Raw genomic sequence first — 24,565 nt, 5'->3', positions numbered from 1 at the left:
AAACAGCGTGGGATTGAATCTCCATGTCGGGACTGGTGTTGGTACTCATCGTCAAAAAAATAACTGTCACATTCATGTATGATCTTGAGACGGGCTGGGAAGAGTAGAGCATATTTCAAGTTGAGTTGCTGCAGGTGTTTTTTAACTCCCATGTAAGATGCCCTATGACATTTTACTTGTATGGTGTAGTACGGGAATGGAGAAATTCTGGTATTCTCATATAGTATAGGTGCATTTTCTCCCACCTTCCGGAACAGCGTGTCTCTGTCTTTTTAATTTAGAAACTTGGCCACTATCGGTCTTGGCGGCGCTCCCGGTGTATGGCACCCAGTGGGAACCTTGTGTGCCCTTTTGACACTGGTCATACCAGTCAGACCATCTGTAGTCACTGCAGTGCGCAACCATTATTCAATAAATTGCACGGGATTATATACTTCGCTATTCTTATGATTCGAACATTATTTTTCTGAGCACATCCTTCTGCATCTTCTACCTAGTTTTGTAGTTCTTCCACTTGCTGTTGGGGTTTAGTGACTGACTTCACTTGCTCTTTACGCCAAGGCGTGATGTCAGACCACGTCGTAGAGTGCAGGCAAACTTTCTCTGACAGTTTCTTTTGATCGGCCCTCAGCAAATTGACATCGGTAGTGAGGGTGCCCAGTTGTTGCTCCAATACCATCCTTGACTACCTAATTTCTTTGAGGATAATGTTTAGTTTATCGTGGGTGGTAAAACCAGTGTAGGGGTGACATGTCCATCCTCCACTAAGAGAGGGGAGTCATTTATATTATTTGTAGACACCTCTTCTGAGTGGCCTTGGTCCACTTGTTTTCCTTTGTTCTAGCTCATTTGTGGCTGTGGAACCCCCTGTAGGTACCGTTGGTTAGGAGGCAGCGGGAAGGGCCCTTGATAATTATATGGGAGCGTTGCAGTCCGTCCCCTTTTTCTCTACTACTGAGGCTGTCTGAGTACCCCAGTATTGACGGGGGGCACACCCCGTATCTGTGGTATTAGTGAACTCCTCAATCAAGGGCTTTGGGCAAAATAATCCCTCCTCTTCAGCTCTTCTGTGGAATGGGTGGGTGTCTACTTATGGACTGCCTACTGCTATGATCCCATGTGTAAAAGTTCGACTGCTGAGTTATAGTGTGCCTCTTGCATATTTAACGGTTTGCTATGGCTTTTTGTGTGTGGGCAATTTTATCAGCTATTAGGGAACATTCAACATCTCTTCTGCTGACTTAGTGTCCTTCCCTAGAGAAAAAAGGCTGGTTTCCACCTTGAGTGCTCAAGCTGCCAGTCTTCCCCAGGATCTTATTGTGTCTGCCATTGGGTCTGGTAGTTTCGCGGATGGTGAATGGCCGGGAGTGTTCTTGTTTTGTCCCCCCCTCTCCCTCTTTCTCTGCTGCACTGAGGCCTATATTTCCCCCCACTTCTCCAGTAGCATTAGTCCAGGGGGTGATATTTCGTATATTGTTAGAAACTAATCCCATTTGTTTCCAAGAAATAACCTTTCCTAAGTTAAGTTTCTATAATGAATAACTGTTTGTCCAAGTGCATAACTTTCTCCTTGTTAGAGAGCCTCTCCCACCTGTCTGGTGGCATAATTGCATCCCAGGGTAGATCAGCCTTGAAGATGTTATTTGCTGTGCAAGATACGAGGGTGGGAGCCTTTTTTTCTGTCTCTACGTTATTCACTCACATCTGTTAGGAAAATTCCACTTTGGGCGTGTATTAGCTAAACATGCAATGCATATAATGTATATTTATGCTTACTGTTTCTCAGTTCCCTCTGTAGCACTCTCTCGAGACTGGGCAGACTGAGTCCTGCTCTGAGCACTCATAATAAATGATTATTGGTGCATATTCTCCTCTGTCTCTCTGACTTTTCATTTAGTATGTAAGGCTGAGAGGTGGTCTGAGGTGACCCGAGTGGCCCTAAACGGGTAACTTCCTTCTGGGGCCCCGTGCTAGCATTATCGTCAGTCCAAGGCCGGCTGCCAGTGGTCCTGCCTATCCAGCCGTTGGGATCCGGCTGCAGTCAGGCTCACCTCGTGTAGCTTTTTATTTCTGCCTGCAGCTGCTGAGACCAGGAATGGCCGCTGTAGTGTATCTTAGCTGCGCTGAGCCGGGGAATCCTCACTAGTATTGTTTTTCTTTTCTGCCCATCCGGCACCAGGCCACTTGCCGGCAGGGAGCCAGTCTTTGCATGGCTCCCCCTGCATACAGGCCCCTGGCTGTCAGTCCTCGCCACCACCCAGCCTCAGGAACTGGGACTCCCACCTCAGCACCGCACAAGTAACTTCCAGTCCGGCATCCGCTCAGCTCCTGCTGGCTACCAGGAATCACACAGGTCAATCTCACTGTTAGCCACAGCGAGGTTCACGCTCCAGGCCTCACCTCTGACATGCTCAATGCAGGGCTTCCAACACCGCTCAGCTCCACAATGGTCACCGTCGGGAGTCAGTCTCACTCCATCAAAGCAACCGGCCAGTGGCTCTTCCGCTAAGCAGCATAGTTCCGATATACGCCCGGCCTCTCTCTGCAGCAGCAAAAGGCCGCCATTTCCCCTTTCCAGCAGGTCACGCTCCGATCAGATTCTGTGCGGGCTGGAACCCAGCCCTCTCAGCATCAGCAGGGCACCACGCCGGAATGTCACTGTGTCAGAGTCATAGTTGCTTGCTGGTATTTTGGTGGATGGGATTCAGTGGGTTTTGTGGCCCGACCCGGGAGCTGCACATCTATGCGTCTGCCATCTTTTGCAGCAGGCCACGCCTCACCACTGCTGTTCAATGTTAAAGTGCAAGTGCTCCTATGTAAATTGTAAACAAGATGAGAGGCAACCATAGTAAAGAGCTGAATGTCAAAGAATTAACAGGTAAGTAAATAAACAATCACAAATCTTGATTGCTGAATTTGTTTCTTTTCTTTAAATCATTCATAATTCTTTCTTCGTATTTTTTCTCACAAATGCGCAGCCGATGCATTTCACCTTCAAAAAGGCTTAATCAGGGCAAAAATGTGTTAGAAGGACAACGATCCTCTTTAATGAGCAGTCACGCATAGTTGCATCTATCATGAGATCAAACAAATATTTGCTCCATGTTCTTCCAGTAAATTCACAAAAAGTGCAAGAGGATAAGTCATGTCGTACCCCCAAAAATTACGTAAATTCCTCAAGTAATTCCCAAATATGCGTCACTTTCGGGTCCAACGCAACTTGATCAGAACAGTCTTCCTGTTACTTGCCGGTTAGTCACAGGAAGACTGTTCTGATCAAGTTGCGTTGGACCAGAAAGTGACGCATATTTGCTGGAAGAACGTAAAGCAAATAGTTGTTAACACATTTTTGCCCTGACAAAGCTTTTTTGGAGGTGAAACGCGTTAGCTGCACATTCGTGAGAAAAAATTAGAAGAAATATGAATGAATTAAAGAAAAGAAACAAATTCAGCAATCAAGATTTGCGATTGTTTATTTACTTACCTATTAATTCTTTGACATTCAGCTCTTTACTATGGTTGCAAACCATCTTGTTTTCAAGTTATGTTTATATTTTGATCAATGAGCAGCTGATCATTGAGGTGGGCAACTTGTTTTTGTACTTGTACTACTTAGGTGACGATTTCAGGTGGTGCGTTTTTTTTCTAGAGGACAAGAAGTGGAGCAGAGCACTCAGTAGGTCGTAAGCAGGGATGGACCTCTGATGAATGTGTGACTACAAGGCCTCCCCCTCATGCCCCCATTGGGACCTGGTGCCCTGTTAATGTGGGGTAATTGCTCTTAAATAAACAGCGGCAAGTATTATACGTGTTCCAATAATTTTCTGTAACGTGACACAAGCAAGTTGCAAGCCCACTTTGCACTCACGTCTTTGAGAAATTACTTCATCGCATCCCACCCTGACAAAAGCCCAGACATGTTTTTAGGCCACTAGAAAGGGCTGAAGCATGTTGGTGTCTAGCTTAGGGTCATGAGACCATTACATCCTCTAGCCATACTATAGTGTTTTTAACCCTCCTTCCCACTCCACTAATAAAGGATACTTAAGGGGTGGGGAAGGAATGTTATCTTTAACATTATGCCCCCATACACCAAGTCTTCATAAATGTTTCCTGAAATATGGTTGAGCCCACCCCGACGTTTAGGAGTTGTGGTGAGCCCGATTCTGAAGCATGTCACTATTAGAGTGAGTGAGGGCTACATTAAGAAAAGGGTCTCTTTCCCTTCCCACCCACGATAGTGGGTCGGCTAAAGACTGACGTAGAAACTCTTGGTGTTGTGTCATCTCAAAAAGAACCCTCCCCCTTTTTTTCTTCTTGAATGAGCCACCCTAGTTGCAGGAGGGATACTAAGTTATTTTTGGGTATACTGAATAGGGAGGATGTATTCCTTCCTACCTCTTTGGTGAGGACCTCTCCACCCTTCTAGGGCCCTTCCCGGGTCCATAACCTTGTGAAACAAGTGTTGTTTTCTATCCCTGGCTGCTTCCTCTATTTGTACAGCGTTCTACTGTAAATTGTATAATGGATTAGTATTTACAAAATTGGCATATTTGATTTACTGGTAAGTCCCTAGTAAAATGCACTAAAAGTGCCGGGCCTGTAAATCAAATGCGGCTCGTGGGCCTGCAACACGGATTGTGCCACCCACAAGAGCGGCCTTTTAAAGGGTTCACAGACCTGCCACTGCAATGTCTGCATGCAGTTTTTACTGCCAAGTCGACTTGGCAAGTGCACCCACTTGCCAAGCCCTAACCTTCCCTTTCATTACATGTACGTCACCCCTAAGGTAGGCCCAAGGTACCCCTATGGGCAGGGTGCAGTGTAGGTGAAAGGTAGGACATATACTGGTTTGTGTAACATGTCCTGATAGTGATATACAGTGTAATTCATTTTTCACTGTTCAAAGGCTATCTGTCCCATAGGATAGAATGGGGAATAATTTGCAAACATTGTAGTATATCTTCCCATTGGGTCAAGATGAAGGTATGGAGTTTAGTATGCTTGAACTCAGAATGCAGACATGCATCTTTTAGTAAAGATGATTTTTATGCTCTGTTTTTTAAAATATCACTTTTAGAAAGTAGGTATTTTCTTGCTTAGTCATCCTGTGTGCCTCTGATGGGTTGTGGATTGACTGTCTGGCTTTGGAGTGACAGGGACTAGAATGTGCATTCTCTTCGGACAGCCACCGGGGGGATCGAGGTGTAGTCTCCCTTGTCTTGGATAAGTCAGGGCTGGGCTGAATAGACCAAGTCTGCATTTAGAGTAGTGGAAGGAGAGTTCCTTGCACCTCAATGGGCCTGGTCTGCCTCGGACAATGCTGTCTCCACCTCCTGCCAGGAAGCTGGGCCAGAGAGGACCAAACTGGTTTGGACTGAGCACAGACACTCTCTGCCCAAGAGAACAAGGAGCAACTAAGTATAAATATTGGGGACCAGACCCCAGAACTTTAGAACTCACTTGGATCAAGGAATTTGCCAAAAAGAGCTGGAAGAACTGCCAGGAGGAGTATTGCTACTTTGATGTGTTGTTGCTTTGCTGGGTTAGCCTGCAGTTGCTGCTTCTGCCTTGGCAGTAAAAGAACTGGACTGAACTTTCTTTACTTATCGCTGAGTATCTTCGAGAGCTTGAAATAGAGCTTGCCTCCTGTTCACGAAGTCTCAGGGACAGCAAAGACTTCACTTACTTCTCGGTACCACCTCTGGAACCGTAGGTTTCAGTTGCCACAGAGGGAGAAAGCAGCTATCACCGACACTGCCACTGGCTCCGTGTCCTTAAGGCAGCGCATTAGGCACCGCCACACTTCGCACTGGAACCCTGGCCTCACCGACAACCGCCACCGAGCCGCTGCTTGCACCGTGACCTGTGGACACTGCACTCCACACTGCCTCGCTTCGATCCGCCACCCTGGTCTCACCGCCGACGTAGCTGCTCGCTGACCTCTACACCCGTGACTGCACTGTGGTTTGGGGGCACCACTCGTAAGTCACACAACTCACCACCTCGTCCCACATCACAGCCTGAGCCGACTAATGCCAGTTCCCATTCACCAGCACTGCCGCCTGCGCCATGATCTGTCAGCACCGCAACGAGCACCATCCCGCAGCCCGGGTCTCACCGATGCCACTGGACGACAGTTACCGAGCCGCTGCCTGCACCGCAACTTGAGGGCACCGCAACGCTATGCTTCACATCGCAAAAGCGACGGTTGCCACGACCAGCCCTCACCGAACCGGTTGGCTGGAACCAAAGGTACTGTTTACGAGTCTGCTGACACTAACGCCAGTCCGCACTGATGCGGTCGGCCGGAACTGTTGGATTCTGTTGCATTCAGCACTGCAGTAGCCTCGGACTGAGCTACCGGCTTCAAGCAACTGCATTTTACAGTTATTCTTGCAATGTGCAGATATTTGATTATTGTATGTTGGTCTTTTATCGTTTTGGTCTTGTTTGCACAGATAAATATTGGTTATTTCTAAAACTGGTGTGGTGTCCTTTTCTAGTGTATTCACTGTATTGCTGTATGTTATGTGCAAATGCTTTACACACTGCCTCTGAGATAAGCCTGACTGCTCATGCCAACCTACCAAAGGGGCGAGCAGGGGTTATTTCAGTAGTGTATCCCCCTTATCCTAACTAGAAGGAAGGGTCCCTATTTGGACAAAGGTACATACCATTGCCAACTAGCGACCTCCATTTCTAAAACCCAGTAATAGCAATCACCAAGGAAAAGTATTTTTGTGTGATCAACGGCCAGCTAGGATAATGATTCAGCCAAAAGTAGGGGGAAATTCTACATGCCATGGAGGTCTATACATGAGGACAAATAGCAACGAGGAAAAGGAAGTCAAGTTTAATCACAGTATATTCCACCCTAGGAATCGATATTGGAAGGAGTTTTTTAATTATTAGATGTTTTTTGACATCTTCCGCAACCCCTCCACCTTTTTTCCCCTGCGGACTGTTGGTAGTAAGTAAATTAAAAAAAAATTATTAGTGATTGGTGATAGCAGAGGTGTCAATGTTGTTTCATTGTTGATGTTAATATTTAAATCAGAAATAAGTTCATTATGTTTATTATACTTGTCATGATGTTTATTAACAATGTCTTTAACTTGAATATATCTTTCGAAGTGTGTTTTGTTATTTAAAATGACCCATGGATAGTATAGCATTAGTAGTTCTCTATAATAATTTTCTGAATTGTTTTTGCTAAATCTGCACTAACGTATAATTTTGTTAGATTTGCGTTTAAGGTATTGGTTATTTCTTTATGTATATTGTGTTTTTTGTGGTTTAAGTTGTCCATTTCAATTTCCTACTCATCTGAGCTGCAGAAATTTGTTTCAGTGAGTAACGTATCATTGTTATTTTGAGTTTTTGTTAGCTTACCTTTATTCTTATGAATATACACAGAAGCATAACATGGTAATGTACATTGTTGTAATGCTTTTGGCCACTTGCTATATTTTAATACAATATTGTCAAATTGTATGTTAGTTGATGTATCTAGTAATGAATATATAGTATCTAGGTCGCTCATTAAATGAATTCTTTTTTCTTTAGGGTTAGGATTAATAAATACAAATGACAGCAAACTTTTGCGTGACGGATTTTGATGAATTAGGTAAGTAGCTTACTGAGCACTTATTTCTGCGCAGTTTAGGAAGTTGTTGCCTTAGTACTTAAGTTGTTCTTTTAAATTAGTATTGTTATATACTTCTTTTGCTGCTTGTGCCATTATTTTTCTCATTTCTCTTAGTGATTTACTGATATATGAAATTATGTAGACAGCACAAGCATAAGCATCTAATATAAACTGTAAGTTTATGTTTGCTTTGGTCAACAACAAGACCATAAAAGCACATGTTAAAAACAAGTACAAACAGATCACATAGATCAGTATCACATAATCAATTACTAAAATGTACATCATCAATGTCCTTCCATGTTGTCATAGCTGGATCATGCTACATATTTTTTGTTACAATCCTTGCCTAAGTAACACAATTCAACCCTGCATAGCAGGTTGTTGGGGGCTCACAAAATAACATAAAGTGCTTTGTGGATAGGAGTGTTTAGTGGACTGTATAGACACTCCATCGCATGGGCAGCAGGGTACTGATTTGAACCGAGTTCCAGTGAAGAGAAAAGCCACCAAGAAGTGAATCATGTTTACTCAAAGGCGAGTTAAATAAAATCTAAGTTCTGGTGCTTTTATCCATGATAGATAGGGCTCCATGCCTTCACAAGTTGACAATGGGCTATATGAATAGACAGTTACCATGTCTAGAACTTTCTCAAGTCTCATCTTATCTCTATGGGCCTAATATGTGTCCTTTACCAAGGCCTTCATGTGTGAGCTAAGCTTGCTAATTCTCAAAGAAACTAAATAATCTTAGGTCTTGAAGGGTGATTTTTATGTATTAATCCATGGGATGACAAGCATGTTAGTCTGTTTCAGGCAATCTTCCACTATTCCCCGAGTGAAACTTAGCTCTGGGCTGGACCAGATTTTAACCCACAGTAAGATGGATGCCAGGCCCACCATATCTTATAGAAAATCTAGGCCCCTTTCATTGTAAGTGATAAAACGATGTGGATCTGCGGAGTTCTAAAAGCCTAGTTAAAAATATGTTTTCTGCTGCCTGAAGGGTCTTTACAGATGTATGCCCCTACACTTCCATACCATATGTGCCCACTGGCAGGCATTTACTTCTGTATAGCATTGTCAGTTATTTGGGAGGTTTGTGTCCTACATTTTTTCAAATCTAAACAGAGATTCACATACCACCTCCACGACTGGGACTTTCGAGTAATTAGGTGGTCCCATCTCAGATCGGCGCTCAATAGAATGCCCAAAAAGCTAATGTCCACAAATTTTGTTTTGAACGGGTGGCCTTTGCCCCATATGTTAAAATATAGGATTTGTCATTATTTACCTAACAGTTCAGCCCCTGCATAAAACTATAAAACCCATCTAAAGTCCTTGCAGGCCATTAGCAGTGCAGGCCAGGAGGCCGGCATCATCTGCGTATAGTAAAACAGGAGCTAGACACAAACCAATTTTTGGGATGTCAGGAGTGCAGTTTGTTAAAAAGGAATCAAGGATGTTAATATAAAAAGAAATAAAAAAGGTGCCAGGATGAAACCTTGTCCCACCCCAAGCATAACTTGGATAGGGGAGTCTGTTCACCAGTCTGAGAGTAACGAACTCTCATATTCGTACCTTGATGGAGGCTTTTTAGCACACTCAATAAAGGTAAATCCACTCCAGAATTTCCCATAATGTCCCACACTTTGTTTCTGTCCACTGAGGCAAAGGCACAGGAGACGTCAATGAAGGTCATTTGCATGGCCACTCCCCTGGCCTTGACATATTTACCCAGAATTAGGTAAATATTTATGGAACCATTCTGTTTATTCAAAGAAATCCATATATTCATTTACACAGCTGAGTGCACAACCATTGGCCGGCAGCGTATATCCAAGGGTGCGGTTTCACACAGCTTTGCGCCTACAACCCAGTGGCTGGCAGTGTTATTCAAAATTAAAATAAAACAGCCTAGGAAAACAAAGAGACAACACCCAGGAAAAACCACCCAGCCACCCTCCCACCCAATCCCCGCACTAGTCACTTATCTCTCTAAGCCATATGGAAAGTGTGTGCCGATTCGGACATTTGTTGGTCTGTCGTCACCAACTGTGGGGTTGGTACTGCCTGCGCCTAGCGCCCTGGAAGTAGTCACAGTATTTGTAAGTATTTGGGACATGTGATCTCTCGTAGGTCTGTCGAGAGGATCTGAAGAAAGGGGATCTAGAGCTCGCCATAAGTCTCCCCCTTGAACTCTGCAACTAAGGACATGCGTTCCATCTGGTAAATTTGTGGTGCGCCTCTTGGGCCAGGATTACCTGGTGCACTGCCAGCAGTGCTAATGCTATCTGTCTTCCCTTCAGAGAGTGTAGGGGGAAAGTCAGCGGCTTCAGCAGCCCCAATAAAGTATATGCTGGGAAGCGTGGTGTCAAATGCTTTGTCTATATCGTTCAAAACAAGCTCCCAGAAATGAACCGTTCTTGGACAATGCCATAGTAGGTGTACCAGAGAGCCCGCTAAGCCGTAACCCCTCCAGCACCTCTCTGAGTGAACTTTATCCCAGCTATGAAGGCGGGACGGCTTGAAATACCAATAGGTTATCACTTTGTAGGCCGATTCTGTCCCTGCAGTGCTGCGCGCCGTGTGATGTGCCCTATAGCGTATGCCTGCCCATTCTTTATGCCAGGGCACCCTGCCCAACACCTCCTCCCAACGAAAATGTCCTTTGGTTTGCCCTCCCTCCCCATGGAGAGCATTGCATAGAGTTCACAGACAAGATGGTTGTTGTGTTTTTGTGCATCAACCACTTTTCAAAGACCGTGAGTGGTCGAGAGGCCGCTGCATGATATTCTGGGGAGGTGACCCAGTGATGCAATTGGAGGTAGTGGAATGCATCAGCCTGTGGGAGAGCATAGTCCTGCCTTAATTGTTCGAAAGGAATAATCCCATTGGAGTCAAATAGGGAGCCCACTCACTTGCATCCTAGTTCTCTCCATCTCTGAAACACTTCCGAAATGCGGCCCGGGGGGAAGTCGGGGTTGTCTACTATTGGGGACATCGGGTAAAGGAATGTTGTTAGGCCCTTTTTACTGGCAATGGTGTCCCAAACTTTCAGCGTTGATGAGGTTACCGGGGAGGAGTACAATTCCCATGCCCTGTGTTAGCATGGAAGCCAGGTTTCTCGCCAGATATTTGCTCCCGCCACTGTTTGGTCCATAAAGAACGAGTATTTCTCAAAGAGAGGGTGGTTCCATTCGACTATATAGCGGAGGTGTGCCTCTTGTAGGTATCTGTGGACTAGTGGTAGCCCTACCTTGCCCTCCCGCTAAGGTTGTGTTAATTGAGCAATTGATAATCGCGTTCCCCCCCAACAAATGTATTGATTGCAAGTTGTAAAGTTCATAAAGCCTTTGGAGGCGGGATCAATGGCAGTGTCAGAAAGATGTAAAGAATGCGCGAGAGCACCTTCATCTTGACTGCCGCAATTCGCTAAAACCAAGCCAGCTTCAACCGAATCCATCCATCTAAGGCATTAGATGTCTGGTGCATGAGTGCTGCATAGTTTAGCGCTAGGGTCTTTGGTATGATTGGGGCAAGTAGGATGCCCAGATAAGGTATGGATTGTTTCGCTCAGTGCAGCGGAAATTTACTTTGGAGGCTCTCTTCATGTGCCAGGGGGACCGAGAGATTTAGGATCTGGGATTTGTTTAGGTTGACTTTGAAACCCGAGGTCTCCCCAAAGCTCTCTAACTCATCCAACAAGGCCGGCAGGAAAGTCAGTGGGTTCGTCATCTGGAGGATCTCATCATCTGCATAGAGGTTAAATTTATGGGTGTCCTTTCCAAATCGGATGTCCTCGATCCGTTGGTTATCCCGGATTTTTTGTGCTAGCGGCTCCATGTAGAGTGCGAAAAGGAGGGAAGAGAGCGGCCAGCACTGTCTCTCACCGCGGGCAATCGGAAACAAGTCGGACGACGTACCATTCACTCAGGCAAATGCATGTGGAGCATGGTAGATGTGGCTAACCCACTTTATAAACCTTTCCCCAAACCCGAAATGGCGGAGTGTGTCAAAAAGATACCTCCACCGCACCATCAAACGCTTTTTCAACGTCGATTGACAGGAGGAGTGCTTCTTTGCGGAAAGTATGGATAATGTCCATGAGGTGGATGAGTCTTTTAGTATTATTACCCCCTTGGCAGTGGGGATGAAATCCGCTTGTTCCGGGTCTACAAGTTCTGCCATCAGTGGGTTTAGCCGGACTGCCAGGATCCCAGCAAAGAGTTTCGTGTCTATGTTAAGTAAGGAAATAGGTCGGTATGACCCTCAATCGCGGGGTTCTTTTGAGGGCTTGAGAATCACTGGTATTGAGGCTTCTGTCATGGAGTCTGTGAGTGAACCTATCTCGAGGAAGGAGTTGAACAACCGCGTCAGAAGCACCGCTAATTCCTGGCAGAAGGCCTTATAGAAGTGTGCCGGGAACTCGCCTGGGCCTGGGGCTTTATGCATTTTTAGGTGAGCGATTGCTGGAATCACTTCCTCGATTTGTATCGGTAGGTCAAGTTGGGCTGTGATTGTTTCTGGGAGGCGGGTAACTGGGCTACCTTAAAGATAAATGTGGGCCTTGATGTGTAGAGTCTGTGTCAGAGTACAGGTTCTGGTAAAAAAGTTGTAAAAGTCTCTACTATTTTTCGAGTCTGAATGCACTTCCGTTTAATCGAGGCAATCGCTGCCGCCATCATCTTGGCTCTAAGTCGTTGTGCGAGCAGTCTTCTGCATTGGTCACTGCTCAAATAAAATTCATGCCAAAGCCTGAGGAGGGGATATTCTGCCCTATCTATTTCCAAGCGTTTCAGAAGGAGCATTTTCTTTTCCAGCTCTCTCCATATTCACTCACCCAGGCTTTTAACTGTCCTAAGATGATCATCCCAAAGATTTTCCCCAAAAAGTAGAGCAGAACTATCGGATGATAATTAGAAGGGACATATTTATATCCTTTTTTATATATAGGAACTGTGTCAAGATTTGCTCCCTGTGCTCGTGAGCCCACCACCAGGGAGCCGAATTGTGCGACTTTCCACTGTCATAATAAGCTTTTGGACCACCCCCTTCATGCATATACTGACTTCCAGTCATTTTGACGCTACTTGGAAATAGCCATACATTCCCAATCCATGCCGGGTTTTGTGGAAGCCGGCCTGCTCATGCCTGAAACTCTATTACCTAGAATTTCCTTCTCACTGCTTCGTCTCCACCCCTGTAGGCCAAGGACGGGTAGAGGAATTCAGATCACGTGTGGTTGGCTGCTGCTAGCCTGCTCACACCTGATGCATGTGATTACTGCAAGCTTATTTAAGCCCCAGCTCCCTTCACTCCAGGGTGGGTCATTGTAGTTGTGTTCAATTTAGACCGATCCTTGTTTCTTGAGCTTTTGATATCTTTGTTTCCTGAGTGTTGATATCCTTGTTTCCTGAGCGTTTGATATCCTTGTTTCCTGCGCTTTTGATATTCTTGTTTCATGAGCTTTTGATATCCTGGTTTCCTGAGCTTTTGATTCTCCTTGATTCCTGGGTTTTGTTATTCCTTGTCCCTGTTCCTGAGTTGCAGCTATTCCGTTTCTGATTAGCACTGCTTGCATTGCTCTCTTGATCCCGGAGTTATAGCTATCCTGGTTTCCGAATTAGAAACTGCCTGTAGTGTTACCTTGATTCCTGTTCCTGAGCTGTAGCATTCCTTGTTTCTGAATTAACACTGTCTTCAGTGCCACCTTGACTCCTGATCGTTAGCTTTTCCTTGATTCCTGGGCTAGTATTATTTAATGCACCTTTGAATCCGCTCTCCTGTATTTCCTTTGTCCCAGTTCTTGCTTTTCTTCCCATTACCTCTGTTTCAGTCCTTAGTTGTTGTCTTTCTGTTCTACTATCTTGTTTCTAGATTCTTTATATGTTCGTTACTTGCTTTCTGCCAAGTGTGTCCTTGTTTGCCGTTTTTCCTGTCAAGCACTCCTCCTTGTGAGCTCCTTGTCTACTGTGCTTATGTTTATATCTACACCCTTGCTGTTACTACCTTGCGTGTTCTTATTTGATTGTCAGGATTCATGGGCACACCTGACAACCTAGGTGGTGTTTCTTGTTTACTATAAACATTGTCTTTGAGTTACATTTATAACCTCACCATAGTATCAGCTCCACAGACCCTGCCTTTGCATGTTTATCCCATATGTGGGTAGCCACAGTCAGTATCTGTAACAGCAATCGTGGGTGAGGAACTTACTGAGCTTCAGTCTTACTGTGTGGAGCTCCTGAGTGCTTTACCCCACATTCCCTTAATTGTTAATTTTAATATGTGTGTATATATATGTCTTGCACGTCCTTCCTGGGGGAAGTTTTTCTGAATCATAAATTACCTCTTGAGTGCCCATCCTTTCTCAGTCTTAGCCATCTTGTTTACTGGTGCAGGTTTCCCCTTTGGATCCCTTTTTATCCTCTGACTCCCTGTGTGATCCTGGGCAGCACTGTACTCCTGTTTCTGCTTACATTTTCTACCTAGTGTGTTCCAGACATAGTCGCGGACAGTCCCTGACAGATTGACCAACCCCCATCTCCAGGGTCACTTGTGAGGTTTCTTTGCATTCAGTTAGCTACCATTATTCTGTTAGATTTGTTTATGAAATTATTGAAGGTGTGGAATAATGATAGGTTTAATAAAGAAAAGCACCAGTGCTTCATTTAATTTTATGCAGGGCAATTCCCCAGTGCCCAACAATGAAAGGCATTTAATGTCTACTATAACATTTGAGGATGTTAACCCTAGTCCTGAAACAATGAATCTTCTTATGAGAAATGGACATTTATGTTCTGAATATTATACTTATCGGCTCTCAAACCACAGCCAGATTTTGACTTAATTTGCTGTTTTGATCCCGATTCAATGTCTGTGTCAGCATTGCAAAAGGAGAACGATACCTTACTCTGTTTGCTGAACAAGAGTTCTGATTCTCGTATGTCTGCTGGAAGTGATTATAAAATAGCATGTTTAACCACACAACAGACAAAGAAAGAGCAGATGCATTTCATAACCTCAATTTTCCATTTGAATGATATAGCCCAGTCTTGTGACCCAGTAAAGATCACAGTCCCTAATGCTAAAGAGATCATTTTTAATACTACATTCAAAGCAAACAATAATCAGTTTAACAAAAGAGAGAAAAGACCTTCTAGAACACAGGCAGCTAATAGCCAGTATGAGCAAAATCCAAGATTTAATTCTGTTGCTGGCTGTGAAGTTGCCAAGCCTACCACTGTCCTTGCAGAGCAAGATCTACATTCTTCACGGGATATAATTCAATCTTAGATTCTTGAATTACAACAATAGAATAAAATGTTTTAGACCCTGTTAAAATGCTATAACCAAGAGTTCAAATGGGAATGTACAACCCCTGTACAGGACTACTTTTCCACCTCTATGTGAGCCATCTTAGAAATGGAGAAGGAAACGTTGCTCTCTGTTTTGCGGTCCCCTCAGATCTGGTCTAGTAAATGTGTGAATAATACTACGACTCACCACCCAGATTCCAATCAGAATAGCCATGGTACCTGGTCTCAAAATGCAGTTAATGAAAGTATTTCTTTGAATTCTGAATTTTCTAACTCCTCTGATGTTTTGTCTTCCAGTGCCAAATCACATTTAGGAGCTATCTCTGATATGTGTCCCTCCACTTTTATGGACCCCCTGATGCCAGGCAAAACACTAAATAACCACTAAATAACTATCTGTTCCAGTTAGTGAGGTCAGTTCCAGGGGCGTAACGCAGGCCCCGCGTTGCTGGGGAGGGCCCGCGCTATAGGGGTCCCCTCCGCGGTCGAGCAGCACCTAGCACTTTACATAACTTACGTTACAGTTGCTGTCGTTAATTAAATGTTGCGCATCTGCGCGGTCCTCACCATTAGGGTGGAGCATAGAGGAGCATAGAGTGGGGCTTGTCATGCGCATGCCGCTTTTCGCAATTAAAAGTGCGCGCGAGGTGCGATGGCTCAGAGAGACCATGCGGCCATAATTTAATTACTTGCCCTGCCCAGTCTTTTGCTGCCGCTGACTCAAGCCTGCCACTGAAGCTGCAGGCCAGGCCTCAGGTGAGTCTGTCAGAGGAGTCTCAGAGGCTGGGGTGGGGTGGAGTCACAGCTGAAGATATTTTATCATATTTGTATGTATGCACTTTTTTGTTTTTTCATATGTTTAATACTTTAAGCGGGTATGTTTCATAGTGCAAGAATACAATCTAATCACACTTTACGATCAGCTCCCAAATCTTATGGAAATGTGTTGATTTCCTCCAAATTCATATATTTGGTGCAAGTCATGTTCTATCGACGTCCATCAAATGTGAAAATAGACTGGTAGTGCCTTACGTGCACAAGTGATTGAAAACTGAAACTGAAGTAAGGCATGCTAGGAGCTCTTCTCACTATTCCAGGCTGTTCACCTGTGCAAGGTTAAAATGCGCAGCAGGGACATTGGACAGCGTGGCACTATAGTAATTGCACTAATTGTGAAAACAATGCACCACTCCCTTGTTCACCCCACACATACTGTACTCAACCAAAGAGGCACCTTCGTGCACACCTAACCTGTTATACTAATGACACAAGTAAACCCGGAAGCGAAAGTTTCCCCATTTCTATTCTACTGTCGTTGTGCGCAGCCCCTGTGGGAAGGGACAAGGAGAGAGGTTGGTAAACTTTAAAAATGTAATGCAAGCCCATTTTTAAATATACACCTATAATATTACTGCCACTGCCAGCGAATGACTTCTGCTAAATGCTCCAAAATTAGCAGCCACAGCTGGAGGGGAGGAAAGGACGTGGATGGGGATCTCAGTGAAAGAACTGGGCTACCTGCTGAAAGGCAAACTATTACACATGCGGAGGGATAAAGGATACTGATGAATTAGAGACTGCACGGTTCAGTGTTACATGCACACTGGACGGTACCTACCGAGGCTGTGGTGTAACACCGACTCTCTACAAATCTTGAGTGTTGCATGCACACTGGATGGTACCTACCGAGGCTGTGGTGTAACACCGACTCTCTACAAACCTTGAGTGTTCCAAGCACACTGGATGGTACCTACCGGGGCTGTGGTGTAACACCAACTCTCTACAAACCTTGAGTGTTACATGCACACTGGATGGTACCTACAGAGGCTGTGGTGTAACACCAGTTCTGCACAAGCCCTGAGTGTTACATGCACACTGGAAGGTACCTACCGAGGCTGTGGTGTAACACCAGCTTTGCACAAGCCCCGAGTGTTACAAGCCTACCAGACGGTACCTACCGAACATGTAGTGTAACACCGGCTCTGCACAGGCCCCAAGTGTTACATGCACACCAGACGGTACATGCCGAACCTGTGATGTAACGCCTGCTCCGCACAAGCCCGAGTTACATGCACACAAGACAGTACCCCACAGAGCCTGTGGTGTAACACCGGCTCCAACCAAGCCCCGCGTGTTGCATGCACACCAGACGGTACCTGCCGAGGCTGTGGTGTAACACCGGCACTGCACAAGCCCCGAGTTACATTCACACCGGACAGTACCCCACCGAGCCTGTGGTGTAACACCGGCTCTGCACAAGCCCCGAGTATTACATGCACACCAGACGGTACCTGCTGAACCTGTGGTGTAACACCAGCTCTGCACAAGCCCCGAGTTACTTGCACACCGGACAGCACCCCACAGAGCCTGTGGTGTAACACTGGCTCTACACAAGCCCCTAATGTTACATGCACACCAGACGGTACCTGCCGAGGCTGTGGTGTAACACCAACTCTCTACAAACCTTGAGTGTTACATGCACACCAGGTGGTACCAGCCGAGGCTGTGGTGTAACACTGGCTCTGCACAAGCCCTGAGTGTTACATGCACACCGGACTGTACCCACCGAGCCTGCGGTATAACACCTGCTCTGCACAAGCCCTTAGTGTTACATGCACACCGGACGGTACCTGCCGAGGCTGTGGTGTAACACCGACTCTCTACAAACTTTGAGTGTTACATGCACACCAGACGGTACCTGCAGAGGCTGTGGTGTAACAAAGGCTCAGCACAAGCCCTGAGTGTTACAAGCACACCAGACGGTACCTACCGATTCTGCAGTATAATGGGCAGCATACCGGACATGCCAGTCACATGCATCATGGGGTTGGGCGTAGAACGTAATATAGGCCCGCAGCCCCCATGTTCCAGCCTCCACGGTCCCCATCAGCGCAGTAGTTGTAGCGCGCATGGGTGCACCAGTTGCCTCATAACAGTCCTGACCTCATAAATTAAATGGTGCACTTCTGAGCCTCTCAATAGTGAAGATGGGTTGCCCCTCTCCTCTCTCCTGTTTACCAGCCCAGCATCATCGTCTTTGTTTGTAGCACATTCTGATGACCAAGTTATAGATAGAGCCACACAACTATAGGGACAGCATATTAGGTTACGTTATTTATGTTAATATACTGCATTCTATGGAAAAAATGGCCCGTGGCCCAAATGTCTGTCATGTCTGTGCTTAGTTAGATGTAAGCAAGATTTTCTATTTAACGTGTTGTGCTGGAAGTTTGTGTGTGTTCCATGCCATTGAAAAGTGCTCTTTGGGGCCACATTGCAGCCAGCTGTATAGTATATCTACGCTATGTGGGGTGTATGCAAGGTCTGTCCAGTGTGTTCTGTTCGATGCTTGTGAGTGTTTTATACTACTTACAATGCTCTTGGGAGTTGCGTGCCATCCAGCTGTATGGTATTACTGAGCTATGTCCTATATAAGCTCTACCCAGTGTGCGCTATTGCATGTCTGCGTGTGATGTACATTATTGAAAAGTGTTGTTGGGTGCTACAGTGCACACAACAGTCAGCTGTACGTTCTATCTGAGATGCACGGTAAACATACCTTTGTAAACTGGTTACAGAGGGTTTGTTTTTTCTGGTTCCAGTGCACCCTGGGGTCCCACTCTGCCTACTCCTTGCATTTGAAATTTACATTTACTGCTGTAGTGTGAGACTGCATTTCATGAAAAGGAATATAAAGTAGGGTTGCCAAAAGAAAAATGTCACCCATGTGTTGTTTAACGAGCCTGGGAAGACCTCGTCTTGGCACTAAATAGGGTTATAAACAAGCATTTGCAATGCATCGGTTTCACCTTTGGGACCTTATATGTATTTAGCTATGCAGCACATTAGCCTGGTTGCTGAAACATCTACTGTTCTTTAATATGGAGGCAAAGTAAGCACCAAACTGCGTGACGCGCCAGGTATGGGAACACATGGAGAGAAATATTGCCTTTCAGCGGGAAATGGTATAGTCCAAAGCTCTGTTTTTAATATAAAATCAGGGCCTTCGGTGGTCATATCACTGAAAATACAAGACTTGGAAAAAAAAGAGATGGCAGCAGTGGGAAGCAGGGGTCTTATGACACAGACTAAAAGAGGGCTCTTGGAGGGGAATCTTGGCAGAAAACGCAGCAAATCAGGGCAGAGACAAATGTAGGCAGCTAGGTGGAAAGCGTTGAAGGTGAGGCCCTGCAGAACGGATGCACTGAACAGGACAGAAACTGCAGTAGAGGAGGCTGTACAGTGTTGATTCAGTAGTGGACAGAGACCGGAGTAAACTGGGGTGGCGAACGGAAGGATGGCGTTGAAATACAACAAATCGCATCGTTCTGGTTGGCGAAAAAAAAGTTTGCTGTGTTTATGAAAGTCTTTTACTTACGTAGCCTTTATGACTGCAGTCTTTATAATGCCTTTGTGTCAGAGTCGTTAAGTGCACAGTCACTGCAGCCGTGTTTACCAGCAGTCAGCTTGAGCGTTCAGTCAGTGAGTCAAGGATGTGTCATCAGTTGCATAGGCTTGCTGCTAGCGTCTTGCGGGACTTGAGCAGGGCATATGCATACCCACAATCCTTTGCACTGTGACAGTTATTTATCTTCCATTCACAAACGACTTAACGATATTTCTCACTATTTTAGGTGTAAGGCAGCAAAGTGCTTGAACTGGGCTGTCACACTTTGCCTGTTAACAATTTTATCAATGTCGCTCTAACAGTTTTAGGTAACGAATACTGTGAACTGGTTCCTCTTTAATCAATTATAGAAGTGCATAATTTGTTAGCCTCTGGTCTTGTCATTGAATTGACACTGGCTCCACTCGCACTTAGTGTCAGTGAATACGCTGGGCTTTCCTGACTCAAACAACTAAATGCAACAACGTGCCTTTACCTCTAAGGACTGGGCATGCGCACACACACGTGCTTACAGACGGATTGTACTGACTGGACATTTCGGTGTGGCAGGGCGCTGGAAGTCTTGTGCGGCATTCTTCTGGACAGGCACTGGCAGTTAAGTTTCTGTGCTGCATGCTCTGAGACCGAAGCCTGTGTGCTGTCTGCCACCCTGCGCACCGCCTGAAAGGTGTCCAGGGGCGCTCTCCCGGCTGCTTGCATGCCAGATACAAAGCATTGCAGGAATGCTGAACACTCTGTGCTGTCTCTCGTCTTTCCTCCTCCTGGAGGCCTCAAGGGACTGGGCATGCGCACACTCGCGGGGGTAGCGCGGCTGCTCGGCCACGCCCCTCTCTCTTCACTCAATGCTGGAGCTGTCAGTGCGAACGCAGTGACATCGTGAGACTTTGCCAATATGGGCGCGTAGACCTGCAGATAGCGTCTTGCGGGACTTGAGCAGGACATATGTATACCCACAATCCACTTATGTGCCAGTCATTTATCTTCCATTCACAAATGACTTAACAATATTTCTCACTATTTTAGGTGTAAGGCAGCAAAGTACTTGAACTGGGATGTCACACTTTACCTGTTAACAATTTTATCAATGTTGCTCTAACAGTCTTAGGTAACTTATACCGTAAGTTGGTTCCGTTAATCAATTATTATTATGCATAATTCGTTAGCCTCTGGTCTTGTCATTGGATTGACACTTAGTGTGGCAGTGAACATGCATCAACGCACCTCTCCCTCTAAGGACTAGGCATGCGCTCACACGCGCTTACAGACCGATTAGACCCCGTGCCAGAAAGAAGTGCGCCAGTAAAGAGGCCAGTAGCCTTGGAAGGATACAAATGACGACATAATTGTCATGAGGAGGGACTAACACGCCTTAAACCATCGGAAGACTGTATTTACTGACATAAGCCAATATAAAAGATGGGCCGAGAGTGGGCGGAGCTTCCACGCAGCTTCCACACTAAAGTGTATACTGCATGTCTCGGCAAGACAGCGCAAGCGCTGTCTAGGCGAGACCTAATAAAAAAGTATGTATTCATTTGTAATGTGACTTTTCTGTCTTTGTTCCATTTAATTATCAGTCATGGATCTCATCATTCAGGCAGCTCTATAACACAATTAAAAGTGGTTTCTATTTATATTTACGATTCAAAGTATGCACAGATAAGTGCTGAAAATACGGCTTTAGGTGACTGCTTATTTTTGTCCCGACTGGGACATCAAAATAATGAGCTGGCAACCCTAATCATAAGACTGGAAGTTTGTTGCAGGATCAGCACATTATTTCCTACCCCTCGATCCCTGATTAATAGCAATAGTTTAACTTCTATATAAAACGCTACGCCGCCGTCAATATCATGCTGAGTTACTTCAAGTGTCTGGGAATGCACTCTGCATTAAGACAACTCACTCCTCATTCTCGCCTTGGAATTGTTCTGATTGCTGCCTCTGTTAAATAATCTGCTTTTGATTGTATTGTTACAAATGGCGTAGCTTATATGTTGAGAGTTTTTGCCATTTTCTCATTAGAACTTTGAGCAAGACTATATAGAGGCATTTCATTAGATGTTGGAGGTTTCAAATCAAAATATACCAGATTTTTGGGCAGTGGGGCAAAGCGGTAGGTGGTGGGCCGGGCCTCCGGGGGGGGGCCCTCCATGTGCTTTGCAGGGGACACCCTCAAGTTTCGTTATGCCACTGGTCAGTTCTACCCCTGAGGTATAACATACACAGGCCATTGGCGTACAGATAAAAGCTGAACCAGCGCCCCATATAATCCCTGATGTGACAACATCCTGTGAATCTGTCCACACTCTTGATCTAACTGTAGCAACTGAAGTCAATCTCCTCACTGAGACGGAACAAAATCCTGACCCCTCTCGCCGTCAAGCACACCACATATAGAAAAGTCAAGAAATATCTGTACTCCATGCACTGATGAATCTGTAACCACTTGTAATATGGAGGAAATTGAAAAGATCTCCCATGGCCAAGTTATCTCTGACTTGTTTCCTCTGACTAAGATGTGAACTGCCATCAGAGACTCTGAGACGAGCACTATTCTTACCCATCCCAAAGAAGGCGCTTCAGTGTGTTTTAATGTGCCAAGGAACAGTGTAGATTTCACTACTGACAACAGGGAATATACTATTCATAGGCTATCACCATTCCCAGAATTTAAAATCTGTCATCCTTGTGCCTCTCCGCCTTCAGCTTGTCTTCTTGCAGTCTGCAGGGTCCTCTACCTTTAGAGCCAGAGTCCTCAGCCGGCCTGCTACCTTTAAAGCCAGAGTCCTCAGCCTGCCTGCTACCTTTTGAACTTCAGCCCGCAGCCGGCCTGTCGTCTGAGCACGAGCCTGCAGGCTACCTGTCATCTGAACTTCAGCCCGCAGCCTGCCTGTCAACTGAGCACGAGCCTGCAGCCTGCCTGTCATCTGAGCACGAGCCTCCAACCTGCCTGTCATCTGAGCCCATGCCTGCCTACCGTCTGAGCAAGCAGCCTGCCTGCTGCCTGAGCCTGCATCTTGCCTGTCACCTGAGCCCAAGCCTGCATCCTGCCTGCCATTATTACCAGAGCCTCCAGACAGTCTGCCTTCAGAGACCAAACCCTCAGCTCACCTGCCTACAAAGTATGAGCTTCCTAAAAGCCTGCTTACAGAGCAAGAGTCTCCTAAAAGCATGTTTACAGAGCCTCCTAAAAGCCTGTTTACAGAGCCAGAACCTCCAACCAGCCTGTTTACAGAGCCTTCAGTCTGTCTGCCTTCGGAGGCAGAACCTCCAGACTCTCTGCCTTCGGAGCCAGAGCCTCCAGTCGCTCTGCCTTCAGACACGAAGCTCCTAGCTTGCCTGCCTTCCGACCTTGAGCCTCTATCTTGCCTAATGTTCGAACCTGTGCTGCCAGTTTGCAAGACTTCAGAGGTCTCAGCACTTATACATTTAGAGACTGAACCTCCAGTCTCAGAGACAAAACTCTCAACATGTAAGCCCCCAGGGCCTGAGTCTCCTGCATGTGAGTCTTCTGTATGTTTTCCTCCAGGGCCAGAGCTTCAGGTCTGCTTCCCGTTATCACATTTGTCTTCAGCCAGTTTGCTTTTCACCTCTGTGCCTCCTGCCAATCTGTGATCTGCTTTTGACCCTACAGTCAATCTACCTTTGTTTTCAGAGTGCTACTCTAGTGTGCCATCATCAGGACTTCAAATACCTTTAATTCAGGCTTCTAAGCCCCCGTTACTAGATTTGGACTCTTCAGGTTCTGCCTTCAATACTGCTATTGATTTACAGCCTATTATTCTACCCTCCAGAACATCAGTTTTCCTGCAGTCCACTGAAATCTAGCACAAAATCTCTGATGGAAATGGACTTATTTCATAGGAGCAAAGGCTTTGAATCCAGTTCCAGATTCCGGGAGCAGGTCAATGGAGGGGGTGTACTGCCACAATTCACACCCAGTGCTCTCATGCCTACCACCAGGGAGTCAAATTGTGGGACTTCCCACTGTCATAATAAGCTTCTGAACCCTCCCCTTCATGCATTTACTGACTTCCAGCCACTTGGACGCTACTTGGAAATTGCCATCCATTCCCAATCCATGTCAGGTTTTGTGGAAGCCAGCCTGCTCAGGCCTGAAACTCTATTGCCTGGAATTCCCTGCTCACTGCTTCATCTCCACTCCTGCAGGCCAAGGATAGGTGGAGGCATTCAGCTCACCTGTGGCTGGCCGCTGCTAGCCTGCTCACACCTGATGCATGTGATTACTGCGAGCTTATTTAAGCCCAGCTCCCTTCATCCAAGGCTGGGTCATTGTAGTTATGTTCCGGTGAGACCAATCCACTTTTCCTGAACTTTTGATATCCTTGTTTCCTGGGCTTTTGATATCCTTGTTTCATGAGCTTTTGATATCCTTGTTTCATGAGCTTTTGATATCCTTGTTTCCTGAGCTTTTTTTTTTTTTTTTTTTTTTTCTTTTTTTTTTTGGAAAACCTTTATTTCAAGGATCAGGACACAGCTATTCAGCCGACAGCCCGGGGGTTCGGCAGCATGGAAAATCAGGCACAGTGATGAGTCCTCAGTACAGTACCAGGATTAGTGCAAAAGGTCCAATTTTAAATAAACACAGAAACATTAACAACAAACCCCAGCAAGGCAAGAAACAGTGAAGAAACCCACGGTGAAAGCCCCCAGCGGAGGTGGAACCCCACTCTTCTACTATTTCCAAGACAATGTGTGGAGGAAGAAGGGGGACAGCAGAGGCCCAAAACGGTGTCTAAGATCGAGCTATGCTGGAAAGAGGGTCAGGGGGAAAGCTGTTCCTCTGGCAGGTCCAGATCGGGGGCAAGACATATGTCCCCCCTGTAATGGTTCCACCGCCCCCAGATCGCGTGCCATTTCCGGGGGCGACCTCTGGAGCAATAGACCGTCTTTTCCCTAAACATGCTCCAGTCCATGTTCTCTTTCCACGCGGTCAGTGTAGGGGGTCCCGAGGAGCCCCATAAACGCGCAATGTCCCGTTTAGCAATCATGTTACCCAGGGTCACCCAGTGGGTCTGCGCCTCATCAAGGTCAGTGGGTCCCCAGACGTTCAGGAGGCAACACCGCGCCTCCGGCTGCACCGCAATGCCCGTCACCTCCCCCATAACTGCATGGACTCTCTTCCAGAACTCCACAATGACACCACACTCCCAAATAATA

General features: G+C 45.9%; 1 protein-coding gene and 1 long non-coding RNA gene across 8 annotated transcripts in view; one reads left to right on the top strand and one right to left on the bottom strand.

Moving 5' to 3' along the window:
* LOC146782640 (uncharacterized) overlaps positions 1-24,565 on the bottom strand; it is a 292,768-nt gene that overhangs the window by 21,504 nt on the left and 246,699 nt on the right. The gene's annotated exons all lie outside the window — the stretch shown is intronic.
* The window catches only part of LOC146782641 (uncharacterized), a 63,306-nt gene continuing 46,308 nt past the window's right edge, over positions 7,568-24,565 (top strand). Inside the window, exon 1 of the long non-coding RNA XR_014972014.1 lies at positions 7,568-7,630. This is a non-coding gene — a long non-coding RNA (uncharacterized LOC146782641). The remainder of the gene's footprint in view (positions 7,631-24,565) is intronic.

The sequence above is a fragment of the Triturus cristatus genome, chromosome 12 (assembly GCF_964204655.1).
Source record: "Triturus cristatus chromosome 12, aTriCri1.1, whole genome shotgun sequence".
Taxonomy (NCBI): Eukaryota; Metazoa; Chordata; class Amphibia; order Caudata; family Salamandridae; genus Triturus; species Triturus cristatus.
This window is presented reverse-complemented; position numbering and strand designations above follow the sequence as displayed.